The sequence below is a fragment of the Suncus etruscus genome, chromosome 14, assembly GCF_024139225.1.
Source record: "Suncus etruscus isolate mSunEtr1 chromosome 14, mSunEtr1.pri.cur, whole genome shotgun sequence".
Lineage (NCBI taxonomy): Eukaryota > Metazoa > Chordata > Mammalia > Eulipotyphla > Soricidae > Suncus > Suncus etruscus.
In genome coordinates, this window is record NC_064861.1 from 69,874,303 (window position 1) to 69,888,086 (window position 13,784).

Here is a 13,784-nt window from a genome sequence, read left to right on the forward strand (position 1 = left end):
CATACCTCAGTCCATCTCATGCTACGCAATCTCTAGTCTAGCACAACTCCATCCTGGGTGATTAAATAAGTGTTTGAGAGCCTGGTTACTCTTGTGGGATCTCAAATGAGGAAATCAAATGACTCAGCATAAAAATAAGTTATGCTTTGTCTTCAAGTAAATATCATATCTATTCATATGAACTTACAATGACCCCCAAAGAATGGTTATCCATTTAATTTCTGTCACCATAGTTACTGTAGCTCCATCAGAATGAATAGGTTCTAGAATTTAGTGGTGAGATACATTCAGTTAGATCTCATGTTTTATCACCACAGCCTTTGGCAATATACTTCAACTGATGGACATGAGATTCTTCTGCTGAGAAATCTGAGTAACAACTATCTTGCAGACTTACAATCATCAAGAATGACTACAAAAGCCTACCTTTCCTGGAAATATGGACACGTGCCAGCTCTCATTAATGCACTTGCAGGCAGCGTTTATTGTGGCCCTCCATTGAATGAGTTAAAATATCTTGTTCGAAGTCCCTGTTCTGATAAGAATAAGGTGTGAAATATGTGTGTGCATATAATGTGTATGAGTTGTGTGATATTAAATTATTTCACTTGCCATAGCTCACCTCTTAGTTCAATCCCTGGCATTATTTTGCCCCCTAATCTGGTGAGAGTAACCCCAAACACAGAGCTGGGAGTAGCCCCTTCCTCAGCCAGTTGTGGCTCAAGTCTCCAAAATCCCCAAAAAACAAAGTTGTGCTTCCTGAGTCCAAATACTGTCTTGAGCCATTTGATACTCTAATATTGGTCATGTCATTTAACTAGGTACTTTACTTTCTTCATGACAATAACAAGTTATATGTCTTATTAAATCAATAGGAAATATACAAAAATATAATACACATAATCTAGCTCAGGTATATAATATATAATGCATAATCAGGCATTAGATTTAAACATAACTATTTAATTTATATATACAAATAATGCAAAATTACAGACAGATTTAGAACAGACTCTCATGATAGAAGCATCTCATAAGAGTTACTTATTTTATGTAAAATACATGGCACCCAATACATTCTCCAAAAATAGTATAATTAGATGCAATAAATTTCATTGAGGACAACCACCTAAATAGTTTAAGTTTTAGAAGTCTGAAAAAAAAACCTTGTAGCTATGAAGAGAATACTACATAGATTTACATTATTCCAGTGCATTAATTTAACATCTATTGAACTAAATGCAATGACTCTAACATACAAGACTGAGCATGTGTTTAAATAAAAGGTACAATAGACAGTAATTGTTTTGAATGCCTTGTGATGCTTCAAAAGCTCTTTAAATGTACCGAACCACTGCATAGTAATTTTAAATGATCAACTCTTACAGAGTAATGGGAGCATAGTTTTAACTCACTTAGTATTACTTACATAGCTAAGGGCTTACACATCAGCTAAGCATACAGACTTTATGGAGCTATTTTGTAGATACTCAGGAATTTTCTCTTTAATACCTCTCTATAATTATAATTAGTTCAGAAGGCCCAGTAACACTTTGAGATAATTGTGCATAAATTAATTGCTAAAGGGCACAATTAACTTTTTATTAACGTTTGCAATAATAAACATTCAACTTGGTTTCTAATATTTCATAAATTATATTCCATATTTTAATTGCTCCTATATTAAGTTTTATTACTTAATGTCCTTGAATATTTGCCTTGGGGACCAAAGCAAGCACACTAACATATTTAAAAACCTGGATTGCATTAGACAATGAGAGTCAAACAAGACAATGTCTCAGGTTACCAAGTGCTCCAAGTTTCTTCATCAGAAACTTGTCTATGGAAAGACAGGTCTGGGTTAAAGTAGCATATCCATAAAATGGTGCCATTGACCACCATGATTAATTGATCTTTTTGTAAATTTAAATTATGTGTGTTTGGTGGCCACATCTAGTGATGCTCAGGCTTACTCCAGGGATAATTTCTGTCAGGCCTGAAGAATTCAAGGAAACTCTTTACTATGTCTCTAGTTCTCATACTCTGATACTATTAAGTTATTTATATTGGCATTTGGAGCCACACCTGGAGCTGTTCAGAGTTATGCACTGCACTTAGGGATCACTCATGACTTTGCTCAAGGGACCAGATGGGGTACCAGAGATTAAACCTAGTTCAAGAGCATGCAAGCAAGCCTTTACCTAGTAAATATCTATCTATCCATCTATCTATCTATCTATCTATCTATCTATCTATCTATCTATCTATCTATCTATCATCTATCAATCATTTATATCTGTCTGTAATCTGTCTACATTTATCAACTATCTACATCTATCTATTGACCATCTATCTATCTCTTTCTCTGAATCCCCAAACTTTGATTTTAAACTATAGAAATTAAGTATTTCTTTCTGATTTAGCATGAGCCTTCTTGAGTGAGGATTAACAAGAAGGGCACTTGCTTGTTCTATCAGTTTACACTGCAGACTTAAGAATTCTCCCACATAAAAAATTATCTCATTTTTCAGAAGGGAAATTTTCATAATTTATTAGAAAGTCTCCAATCTTTCTACTTTGAGATCATCTCTCTAGCTCTGGACTACTGGGTTGGTGGAGAATAGGGACAAGGGTTAGATGGAGACCAATGGGATGGGTGAGGTTGAATGCATAGTTTCCAGATTTCTCCCTGGACCCAGCTATTTTCAGTAAATCCTTTCACTCATTCTCTATCCAATGTTTCTGAATCTCAAATCTCTCTTGAGTGCTCTAAGAACTTAGAAGCAAAATCCTCAAAGCAGAAGGCCTTTATCTGACTGGCTGATGTGATGGAATGTTTCTTAGACATGTGAAACATCTCCTTCAGGAGACTTAAACTTTGTGATGTAGTTGATGTGACACTACAGAGTTTTAAAAACCCAAGTCTTTAGAGCTGTATTTAGAGACAGAACAAAAGGATCATAGAAAATCGCACAAGACAGGGCTTAAGACAGGCCAACTAAATCAGGCTGATCTGAAAGAGGAGGATGGTAGAGAAGCCATATCCTTGCGGACCTCCAGAGTTAGAGGGATGTGGAGGGGATGGACCCTAGAATTCTAACAAGAGGCATCAAAGAGTAGGTAGGAACTCCAGGAACCAAAACGGATACCTGTGCCCTGGCAAACTTGCCAGTTTTGTTACATAGGTGTGTGTGTGTGTATGTGTGTGTGTGTGTGTGTGTATAGAAAGTTTATATTTGTGAAAAAAATCCATGATGTATATTGTATTAAGAATTAATAAAATCTATGAATATTCTGGTTTCTTGTGTCAGAAATAAATTATAAAGGCTGGAGAGATAGCACATCGGTAGGGCATTTGCCTTGCACACAGCTGATCCAGGACGGTTGGTAGTTTGAAACCCAGCATCCATATGGTCCCGAGCCTGCCAGCAGCGATTTCTGAGCACAGAGCCAGAAGCAACCCCTGAATACCACTGGGCATGACCCCCAAACCAAGAAGTTTATGATTATTTATATTTTTACTTAATTATTTAAAATAATTTTGATTATTTATGATTATTTCCAGGTAGATATGTTTTGTAATTTTTTAAATTTTTTGTTTTGAGGCCACATTCGTCAGTGTTCAGTAGTTACTCCTGACTCTGCATTTCAAAATTACTCCTAGCAGGCTTGGAGGACCACGTGGGATCCCCAGGATTGAATTCTTGTCAACTGAATGAAAAGCAAATGTTCTTCCACTATACTATTGCTCTGGCTGTGTGGCAGGTGTTTTTACATATAAAAAACATGCATACACTTGCAGATTGGAAAAAGAGAAAGATCTGCAAACTTTTTGAGGCATTGTTTTTTTTGGGGGGCACACATGGTGACGCTCAGGGGTTACTCCTGGCTCTGTGCTCAGAAATTGCTCCTGGGGGCCAGAGAAATAGCATGAAGGTAGGGCATTTGCCTTGCATGCAGAAGGATGGTGATTCGAATCCTGGCATTCCATGGTCCCCGAGCCTGCCAGTAGCGATTTCTGAGCACAGAGTCAGGAGTAACCCTTGAGCCCAGACGGGTGTGACCCAAAATCCAAAAAAAAAATCGCTCCTGGCTTGGGGGACCATATGAGATGCCGGGGGATTGAACCGCAGTCTGTCCTAGGCTAGCACATGCAGGGCAGACAGAAGCCTTATGCCCTGCGCCACTGCTCTGGCCCTGGCATTTATTTAATTTTTAAATTTTAGACTGGGTACTGGTTAGTCAATTTCATTCCCCAAAATCACTTCTGTACAAATGAAGTATGCACATGCATGATGTTAAGTGTGTAATAGTAACCTTAGAAACAGGTGAAATTATTCTTTAAACTTATATAGTTAAAGTATCATGTTCCTATGCATTCACATATAATCTAGAGTTGCTAAACTTGACTGAACTCTCTTGTGTACTTTGCATTGCAACCTATCTCAGTTGGGATTAGCCCATTATTTCAAGTGCTCAATAGTATCACACGGGGAGCAACTATCAGCTTGAACAATTTAATTCCCGATGATCTAAATTATTACAGTGAGTATATATTTGCATAAAGAACTATTAATAAAAACATATTAGAATGAATGGTGTTCAAATAAAACAGCTGAATTTTCTAACTTTCTTCTTTTCCAGATAAAAAATACCTTGGAAGCAGATCACTTCTCATGAAATTATCTCCTTCAGTTAATCAGAGCAGAGGCCTTTACTCTTCAAGGTTTAAACCACCTTGATACAAAATACCAGTTATCACTTTCAATCTCTTTCAACTTAAGCAAGTGCCTGATTCCATAAACATGCACAGTTACTCATTAATATTGATAAATATTGAAGAAGGAAATAAATCACAATGCCTGAGCTTCCTAAATAGCATTCAAGAGGGAAAGGCGACCATCTCTAGGAGACATCAGGCAAATTTGCAGTGTTACAAGAGGCTAGGGCACTGAGGAAGAAAATTTGCTGGTCCCAAACTGAGATAGAAAATGTGCCAGGGCAGAACCTTGGCCAGATCCAGGCAGAAAAGTTGACATGACAGAATGATGAGTAAGTGGGTTCTCACTTGCCAAAGATGCAGTTAATCTCACTGTCGATAAAAGAGAAACTCCTTGGTGTTTTGTGCTGAATGCTAAACAAGAGCAAATGCACTTTCATCAGATTGTACTTTCCCTGACTTTAACCACCAGCAAAAAAAGTCCCCAAATGCAAGGGGAAAAAAAGTGCCCTGTGAGATTGTTTTTTTCAGGTGCACAGAGCAATTGGGTCCTACTGTTCTGTTAAGAATGGCTACCTTCTTCCTAGGAATCACCTCCTTTTCAAGCAGCAGTACAACCTGAAGGGAAGTCAGGTGGAGACACTTCTCAGGTCATTTCAAAGAGGTCAATTGACTTGGTTCACTATGTTCCAACATCAAAGTCTTGTAGTTGTCCAGAACACCAAAAGAGGAGGAAAATTTTTATTTTCTAGATGTTCTGACTTCTGTGGTCTTGTCTTCTCACTCAGACTCATTTGGGTCATTAGCAAGATTCTGCATTCACACCATATCCAAAACGCAATGCACATGTTCATATGCATACACCCTTTCCCCCACAAAACATAATGTATACCATACTTTCTCCACATAGATAGTATCCATGCATACTAAGTATTAAAGTTAGGCTTTATTGTTAGCTTACTGTGTCTTAAGATTATTGTTTATTCAATATTCAACACACATTAGGGAGGGCTGTTCAGGCCACAGCTGTGGTATACAGGGATTATTGTGGCTCTATGCTTGGGACCAAGTGGTGCAACTGAGGATTGAACCAGGGTCAACCACACACAAGACCTTAGCTCCTATACCATCTCTTTAGCCTGGTCAGACACATTAAAAACAAGCAAACAACTCTATCAAGGTGATGATTATTTATTTGTATTCCTTTTGTTTTCTTAATATTTTCTATAGACTTTTAGTTTTGCCATCTTGCTATCCAAGTTGTTGTATTTTTATATGCATGATGTTTGGAAAGATGCAAAATTTTCATTCTTCAAAATATCTTAGCATACTTTTTCTGAGAGTTAACTAAGTTTTAGTCTTAAACACATGATATGATTATCTTACTGAGGTCTGGAGGAATAGTACAATGTGTAATATGCTTGCTTTACATGTGATTCAAGTTTGATCCATGACCTCCTATATAGTCCCCCAAGGACTGTCAGGTGTGGTTCCTAAAAACAGAGCCAATAGTAACTCCTGAGTATCACCAGGTTTGATCAAAAATCCCCCTGAAAAAATATTACCTTATGGAATTTAACATTGCATTTCTCATGTGTAGTAAAATGATTTTATTAGAACCTAAGTTGGGTAACAATGATAGGATTTCATGTGTGACTTCATAAAGTAAAACCAACATCATGTACAACTATATATAGCATATATAGCAAATCTAAAAAAGAATTCTTCAAGTCAACTTTGAATGTTCACAGGCTGAGGAATTTCTATTTCTTCTTTCACTTTTTGGAAGTAAAGGAGAAAATACATCTGTTCTTAACATGTACATCAAAACTTTCTTTCAAGTGATTTTAGCAACATTAGGTCTTGTTGACATGCAAGGAATCTTTGATCCTCTCCTGAAAGAAGCTACTTTGAGAACATGGAAAGGTTTGCAAAAAAAAAATAGCTCAACACCAGCTATCTAAAAGCACCACGTGGATGACATGTCATTTTTGTGCGTTTGTGTTTAAACGTGATATGCATCAAGTAGGGAACATTCTGTGTGATGTAGGCTGTTGTTTTCACCAGTGTTGCTTTATGTTCTCAAAGGACTCAGTTGAAGGATGTGCTTTTTTCTTTCTTCTATAACTTTTGGATGATTTCATTTTACTGGTATTTGACCTCTGCAATATGAATCCCAAGCAATGGATTTTGTCTATTTTTGTGTCACTACATCTATGTTGGCCAAAATTTCTGTTCCAAAGAACTAAGAATGCATAATTGTAACGAGTCATCACTTCTTATGCAAGGAGATTGACTTTCTCTTTGGATAGCTATGGTGGCACCCTCAGTTCTTTGGAATTTGACTACCACATTTTTTTCTGTTATTACTAGAAAACTTGATCAGATTTATATTTTATACCAACATGTATTGTTAGGTGCAAATCTATTTAATTTTATAAACAATTTTATTTCAGTATAATTAATTCCTTCAAGAAAAATTAAAATTTTCATTAAAAATAAGCTTGACTCAGGTCAAAAGGTCAAAACCAGGGCACAGAGATTGTGTAGTCTGTCATTCTTACCCCCAAATACACCAGCTATATAATATGGCACCATACCCTTTTGCAAAGGCATATCAAAAAGGGGAAATTTTATGAATAGAAATAAGATCTTATTTACTAGGGATAAAAACCCATACATTTTACAATACAGGGGCACCTCACACCCTGAACATGTGTCATGTGGACCCAACTTAGACTCCATGTGATTGGACAGCAGCCATCCAACCCCAAACCCTAGATCCCAGACATAGAACTGACACAGTTCTCTGCAACAGCACCAGGAAACAAAATCCCCCTGGGAAATTCCTAATTCTTCTCTGGCACCAACTTGTGCCAGTTTTGATATGACATCCTGACAACAAGGAAACAGCAACAACTGAACTAAGAGCAGATTGTCCTATTTCATCACCTTACAGTAAAATGAAATCAAAAGACACATCCTGTGATCTGTGCAAAAACCAAGATTGCTAACTACAGAAGACTGACTTTGACAACCATGACTGGGCAGAACTTATCCTAAGACCAATAAAAAAGATCCTAGGATTTGCACAATAACCAAGATCTCTAATTCCAGAAGTCTGACTTTGGCCCTGCGACTGAGCAGAACTTCTGGAACCATAATGAAAGTCGCTATCCTTTCTATGATTTGTGTAAAAACCTAGGCCACTAATTACAAAAGACTGTTTACAACAACAATGATGGAACAGAATTTCTAGAACAGTATAGAAAGACTCTATCCTAGACTTCATCCTATGACCTGTGCAAATACCAAGATCTAGCTACGAAGACCTGATTTTATCATCCACAGCTGAGCAGAAAGTTGAGCATGTATGGATCTAGTAGTTGTTTCCATATCAGTATGTTTCAAGGGCAGAGAAACCCTGTATCTTTTTAGCCAAGATAATTTCCTTTGTAATGTCCCCAATACTTACTGTATCTTTGAAAAATAAAAAAAGAAGTGCAAAACCAGCCCTCCTTCCTTTTATTTTATTTTATTTTATTTTATTTTGTTCTCGTGGTTATTATTTGGTTGCTTTTTTTTTATGATGATGTGCTTTTTTTTTTTTGTAGTTGCTGGTTTTGGTTTTTTTGGGGGGGAGTTATATTTTTCTTCTTTATTCCCTTCTTTTAAATTGATATTTATAACCCCTAGACAGACCCCTCCCAGTTTTTTTCTTTTTTCTTTTCTTTTTATTTTCCAACAGAACCACATAACTTGAATCATCTTGTTCTACCTCATAAATCGGATAGACGGGAAGATGGTACCAGGACCAAACAGTCATATAAACATTGAGTAGAAATTTAAAAAAATGATCAGACTTAAACACCAAGTCCAAATCCAAATGACAACAGAATCGATACCCAATCTACAACAAGCTATACATAGAGGGACCAGTTACCCTAGCAGTTCAGGGGCAAAGGAGAGAGATATGGGGTGGATACTGGGAACAAGGGTGGAGGGAGGACAGCACTGGTGATGGGAATGGTCCTGATTCTTTATCACTATGTATCTTAAATATTACTGTGAAAGATTCATAATTCACTTTGGTCACATTAAAATTATTAAAAAGAAAAAAGAAAATAATGAGGCAAGCTCTCTCCAGTAAAACAACAATTTATCTAATGAGAATTATAAAAAAAAAGTGACTTAAATATTCTGGAAATTGTCTTAAGAACATAAAGGAGAGAGAGAAACTGAAGATCAACACAGGGTAAAGCCTTACTGGCACAAGAGGCTTAAACACAAATTCTGACCAAATATTGACTGTACAATATGCAGCTCTGCTCCAGAGGAAACTTCTAAGTATCAGGCTTAAGAATAAATTGGTTCATTTCTGACAGACTCTAAGACTGTGTGTATGCCCAGCCCTAGGCCCTCAGAAATAACTGTAAAGAGAACTTCCAAGTTAATAAACCCTGGCAGAAGAGAAAGCCTAAAAAGCTGTTAGAATAGCTTGTATTATTATAGAATGTTATTATTATATAATTAACCTCTATTATGAATATGAACTATTCCTTTTGAACTATGAAAGCCAAATACATAACCAATGATAAAGGGTAAAATGTCTAACTAGCAAAATGTCTAAGCACAACATTGAACAATAATTTTCTTATTCTATCCAGAGCAATACTAGATGTTTAGAGTAAAAGACAATGGTGAGAGGATAAAACATTTTGAGTAGGAACATGAGTTAATTACAGATGGGGATGAAATAGATATCCCTGAATTAGTCAAGTGAAGCTACTAAGTCAACATATAATACTGTTACGAAATAATATTTAAAACATCAAGTTTTCAGGTTATAGAGATAGTATATCAAGTAATTGCATTGCATTTATTATGGATAGCCAACTTGGATCCAATCTCTGGTGCCCTAGGTAGTCCCATAGAGCCCCACCAAAAGTGACCTCCTGACTTGGAGTCAGCAGTAAGCACTGATCACCCTGGGTGTGACCCCAGAGAAAATTGTTTTAAATTACAATGTCAAGTTTTCCATATAAAGATGGCAGAGAAATAGGAATAAGTGGTTTATATGTAGGAAATAACTAAGCAAAAGCAGTCATTATAAGGATATGTGTGTTGACTTATCAGACAAAGCCTTCAAATGAGTTAATATGAATGTATGTCAAAAATGAAGTATTTATATTAAAAGATTAAAAGGAGGTATAATTATAATATTCATCAAATAGTGAATATCACTAAAGACAAAGCGTTTCTATTTAAGAAACACCAAATATAAATTCCAGAGTAGAAAGTAAAATGACTGAAATTTAAATTTCTCTAGATAGGTTCAACTTCAGATTTATACCAGCAGGAATTAAAGATAGGTTTATGTAGATTAAGCCTTCTGGAAAACAGAGAATCAAATGAGGTCTTTGAGAAGTGGGGGACATCATGAGGTTAATGAACATTTGTATATTGGGCAAGGAATAAAAGGGTAGAAAAAATTTAAGACGTCCCCAAGTCTGCTGAAAAATATTAGTCAGAATATTAGTAAAAACGTAAGGAGCTAAAAAAATTCAAGTATTTTTTTTCATTCATGAGCATTAGAGTAAAAATGGAAAGCATTCATGAGCATTAGAGTAAAAATGGATTTTCTTTATATATATAAAGAAAATCCAATATGGTAAAAAGACACCTTCAGAAAATAATGCAAGTAGGGGCAGGAATGGTGGCACAAGCAGAAGGGCATCTGCTTTGCACGCTCTAACCAAGGATGAACTGCAGTTCAATCCCCTGGCATCCCGTATGGTCCGCCAAGTCAGGAGTGATTTCTGAACACATAGCCACAGTAACCCCTGAGTGTCACTGGGTGTGCCCCCCCCAAAGAAAATAATACAAGTAGTAAACTGATTCCCATGTCAAGAAAAACAAAATTTGTTGCAATCACACCTGACTTTCAAGAAAAAACTAAAAATTTCTTTAGGCTAAAAGAAGATGGGAGAGTAATTTTTATCTACAAAAATAAAAATAGTGTACCATACATAAAGATATTTATGTATTTATAAAGGAAAGTCAAATGACTTAGTTCTTCTACCTTTACTCTTTTAAAAAGTGACTTTATCAAATAATGTTTCTACTTACATTATGACCCTTCAACATAGAAAAGTGCAATATAATTTACAGCAACAGTAAATGAAGGAAGTGACAGACCAAAGAAAAACTAAATAGAAACCAGAAGGATTAAATAAGAAGGCTACTAGAATAACAAAAATAAAACCGCATGCATGTTCCTACTTTTCTTTCCCAATTTCTTTAAAAGAAAGAACAGAAAATTAAAAAAAAAAAGTATTGTTGGTTTTATGACAAAAACAGACATAATATGAACAACATTCAAAAAGAGGGAAGCTATTAGCACTCTTTAGGAAGAAAGTTTCTATACATCACTGAAATTAATATAAGTATGATGTGTTTATTTGCCCCTTTGCTTTCTTGGAAAGCTCTGCGCTATGCCTTTATTGAAGCACTAGTCCTATTTATGAAGGTGCTATCTATGTAGCAATGATCCCCACTTCCTAATACTTTCAGCTCTGGAAGAGAAGATTTCAGCCTATAAATACAATCAAATACTTAGATCATTCCCAGTACAAGTGTTTTTTGGCACAGTTCTGCCCTGTAAGCTTAGTGAGTTGTGGAACCAATGAAAGATCTTTATGGAAATCATGAAGGCAACTTAAGATTTTTGTATTGAATGAACATTCCCAACACCCCAATAAAAGACTTCTTCCTTGAGTCTCAAATCAGACCCCAAATATTGCCTTGTTCTTCTTCAGACTGACCTAAAATCAGTCATCAGAGATTCCTTCCAGGAGTCAGCATTTAGGATTGCTGTCAGGTGTATCAAGGTCAGTGGTCAGTTCTTTATCCTTAAATAACACAGTAGATAGGGTTGAAGTTACACAAAAGAAATCAAGAAGACATATGAGATGATCTGAGAGAAGATTTATTTAGTTTCATATCTAAAGTGCAATCTCAAGACCACCACCAACATGAGAGCTAAATTACAACCACCGAGCTTTACAAAGTACCTGTCAAGGTAACAGGTAGGGGGTAGATGTGTAAAAATGGGGGATGATGGAGTAAGGGAGCACTGGTGATGGGGGTTGACACTGGTGGTGGGATTGGTGTCAAAATATCTGATGCCTAAAACTCAACTATTAATAATTTTGTAAATAAAAAGGTAAAGAAAAATTAGACAGGTAGTTCTTTAAATAAAAACTTTTAAAATAAATAAACTAGAGAGGAGAGTGAAAGGAAATTCCTCTCTGCTTATGCAAGACAAACCAAACTTACTCTACCTATAACCTAAGTTCTCTTTTTTTCCTTGCTTGAATTCTTATGTGTTGGTGGTAGAAAAACAGCTTTAGAAAATAGTCTTAGAATAATGTACCACAAGAATAATGTACCATGAATGTTTAGCTTTTCTTAAAATCTAAATTCCAGCAAGAATGAATAAGCTAGCAGGATGGAGAAGGATTAACCACATACATGATTACCTGGACTATATCTACATGACACACTGTTTTCTCTCTGAGTCTCAACACCTTTCTACTGAAATAACAGAATTTTGGGATTTCTTCTCCAGGAGATGCAACTGTAGCAAATCACGTGCTCAGGATGTGCCCTGGTTCTCAATTTACTTTGTAAAAAATTGAAAATTTCTATCCTACTTTGCAAAAGCTGGCTCCCTGTGTGTGACACCAGGCGGGGAAAATCCGCGAAAGTACACCGGCCCAGTGGGGCTCAGCTGTGAAAGACTGTGAGTGTGACCTGTCTATGTCTGTCTACTGTCCTCTTGCGTGAAACTCTTGCGAGTGGGGCAAAAAGAGCCTCCAGAAACCTCGCTCGCCCAGACGCCATTTTCAGGGAGGGACTTCAGAGCATAAAAGCCGGCTATCCTTTGCAAAAGCTGGCTCCCTGTGTGTGACACCAGGCGGGGAAAATCCGCGAAAGTACACCGGCCCAGTGGGGCTCAGCTGTGAAAGACTGTGAGTGTGACCTGTCTATGTCTGTCTACTGTCCTCTTGCGTGAAACTCTTGCGAGTGGGGCAAAAAGAGCCTCCAGAAACCTCGCTCGCCCAGACGCCATTTTCAGGGAGGGACTTCAGAGCATAAAAGCCGGCTATCCTTTGCAAAAGCTGGCTCCCTGTGTGTGACACCAGGCGGGGAAAATCCGCGAAAGTACACCGGCCCAGTGGGGCTCAGCTGTGAAAGACTGTGAGTGTGACCTGTCTATGTCTGTCTACTGTCCTCTTGCGTGAAACTCTTGCGAGTGGGGCAAAAAGAGCCTCCAGAAACCTCGCTCGCCCAGACGCCATTTTCAGGGAGGGACTTCAGAGCATAAAAACCGGCTATCCTTTGCAAAAGCTGGCTCCCTGTGTGTGACACCAGGCGGGGAAAATCCGCGAAAGTACACCGGCCCAGTGGGGCTCAGCTGTGAAAGACTGTGAGTGTGACCTGTCTATGTCTGTCTACTGTCCTCTTGCGTGAAACTCTTGCGAGTGGGGCAAAAAGAGCCTCCAGAAACCTCGCTCGCCCAGACGCCATTTTCAGGGAGGGACTTCAGAGCATAAAAGCCGGCTATCCTTTGCAAAAGCTGGCTCCCTGTGTGTGACACCAGGCGGGGAAAATCCGCGAAAGTACACCGGCCCAGTGGGGCTCAGCTGTGAAAGACTGTGAGTGTGACCTGTCTATGTCTGTCTACTGTCCTCTTGCGTGAAACTCTTGCGAGTGGGGCAAAAAGAGCCTCCAGAAACCTCGCTCGCCCAGACGCCATTTTCAGGGAGGGACTTCAGAGCATAAAAGCCGGCTATCCTTTGCAAAAGCTGGCTCCCTGTGTGTGACACCAGGCGGGGAAAATCCGCGAAAGTACACCGGCCCAGTGGGGCTCAGCTGTGAAAGACTGTGAGTGTGACCTGTCTATGTCTGTCTACTATCCTCTTGCGTGAAACTCTTGCGAGTGGGGCAAAAAGAGCCTCCAGAAACCTCGCTCGCCCAGACGCCATTTTCAGGGAGGGAC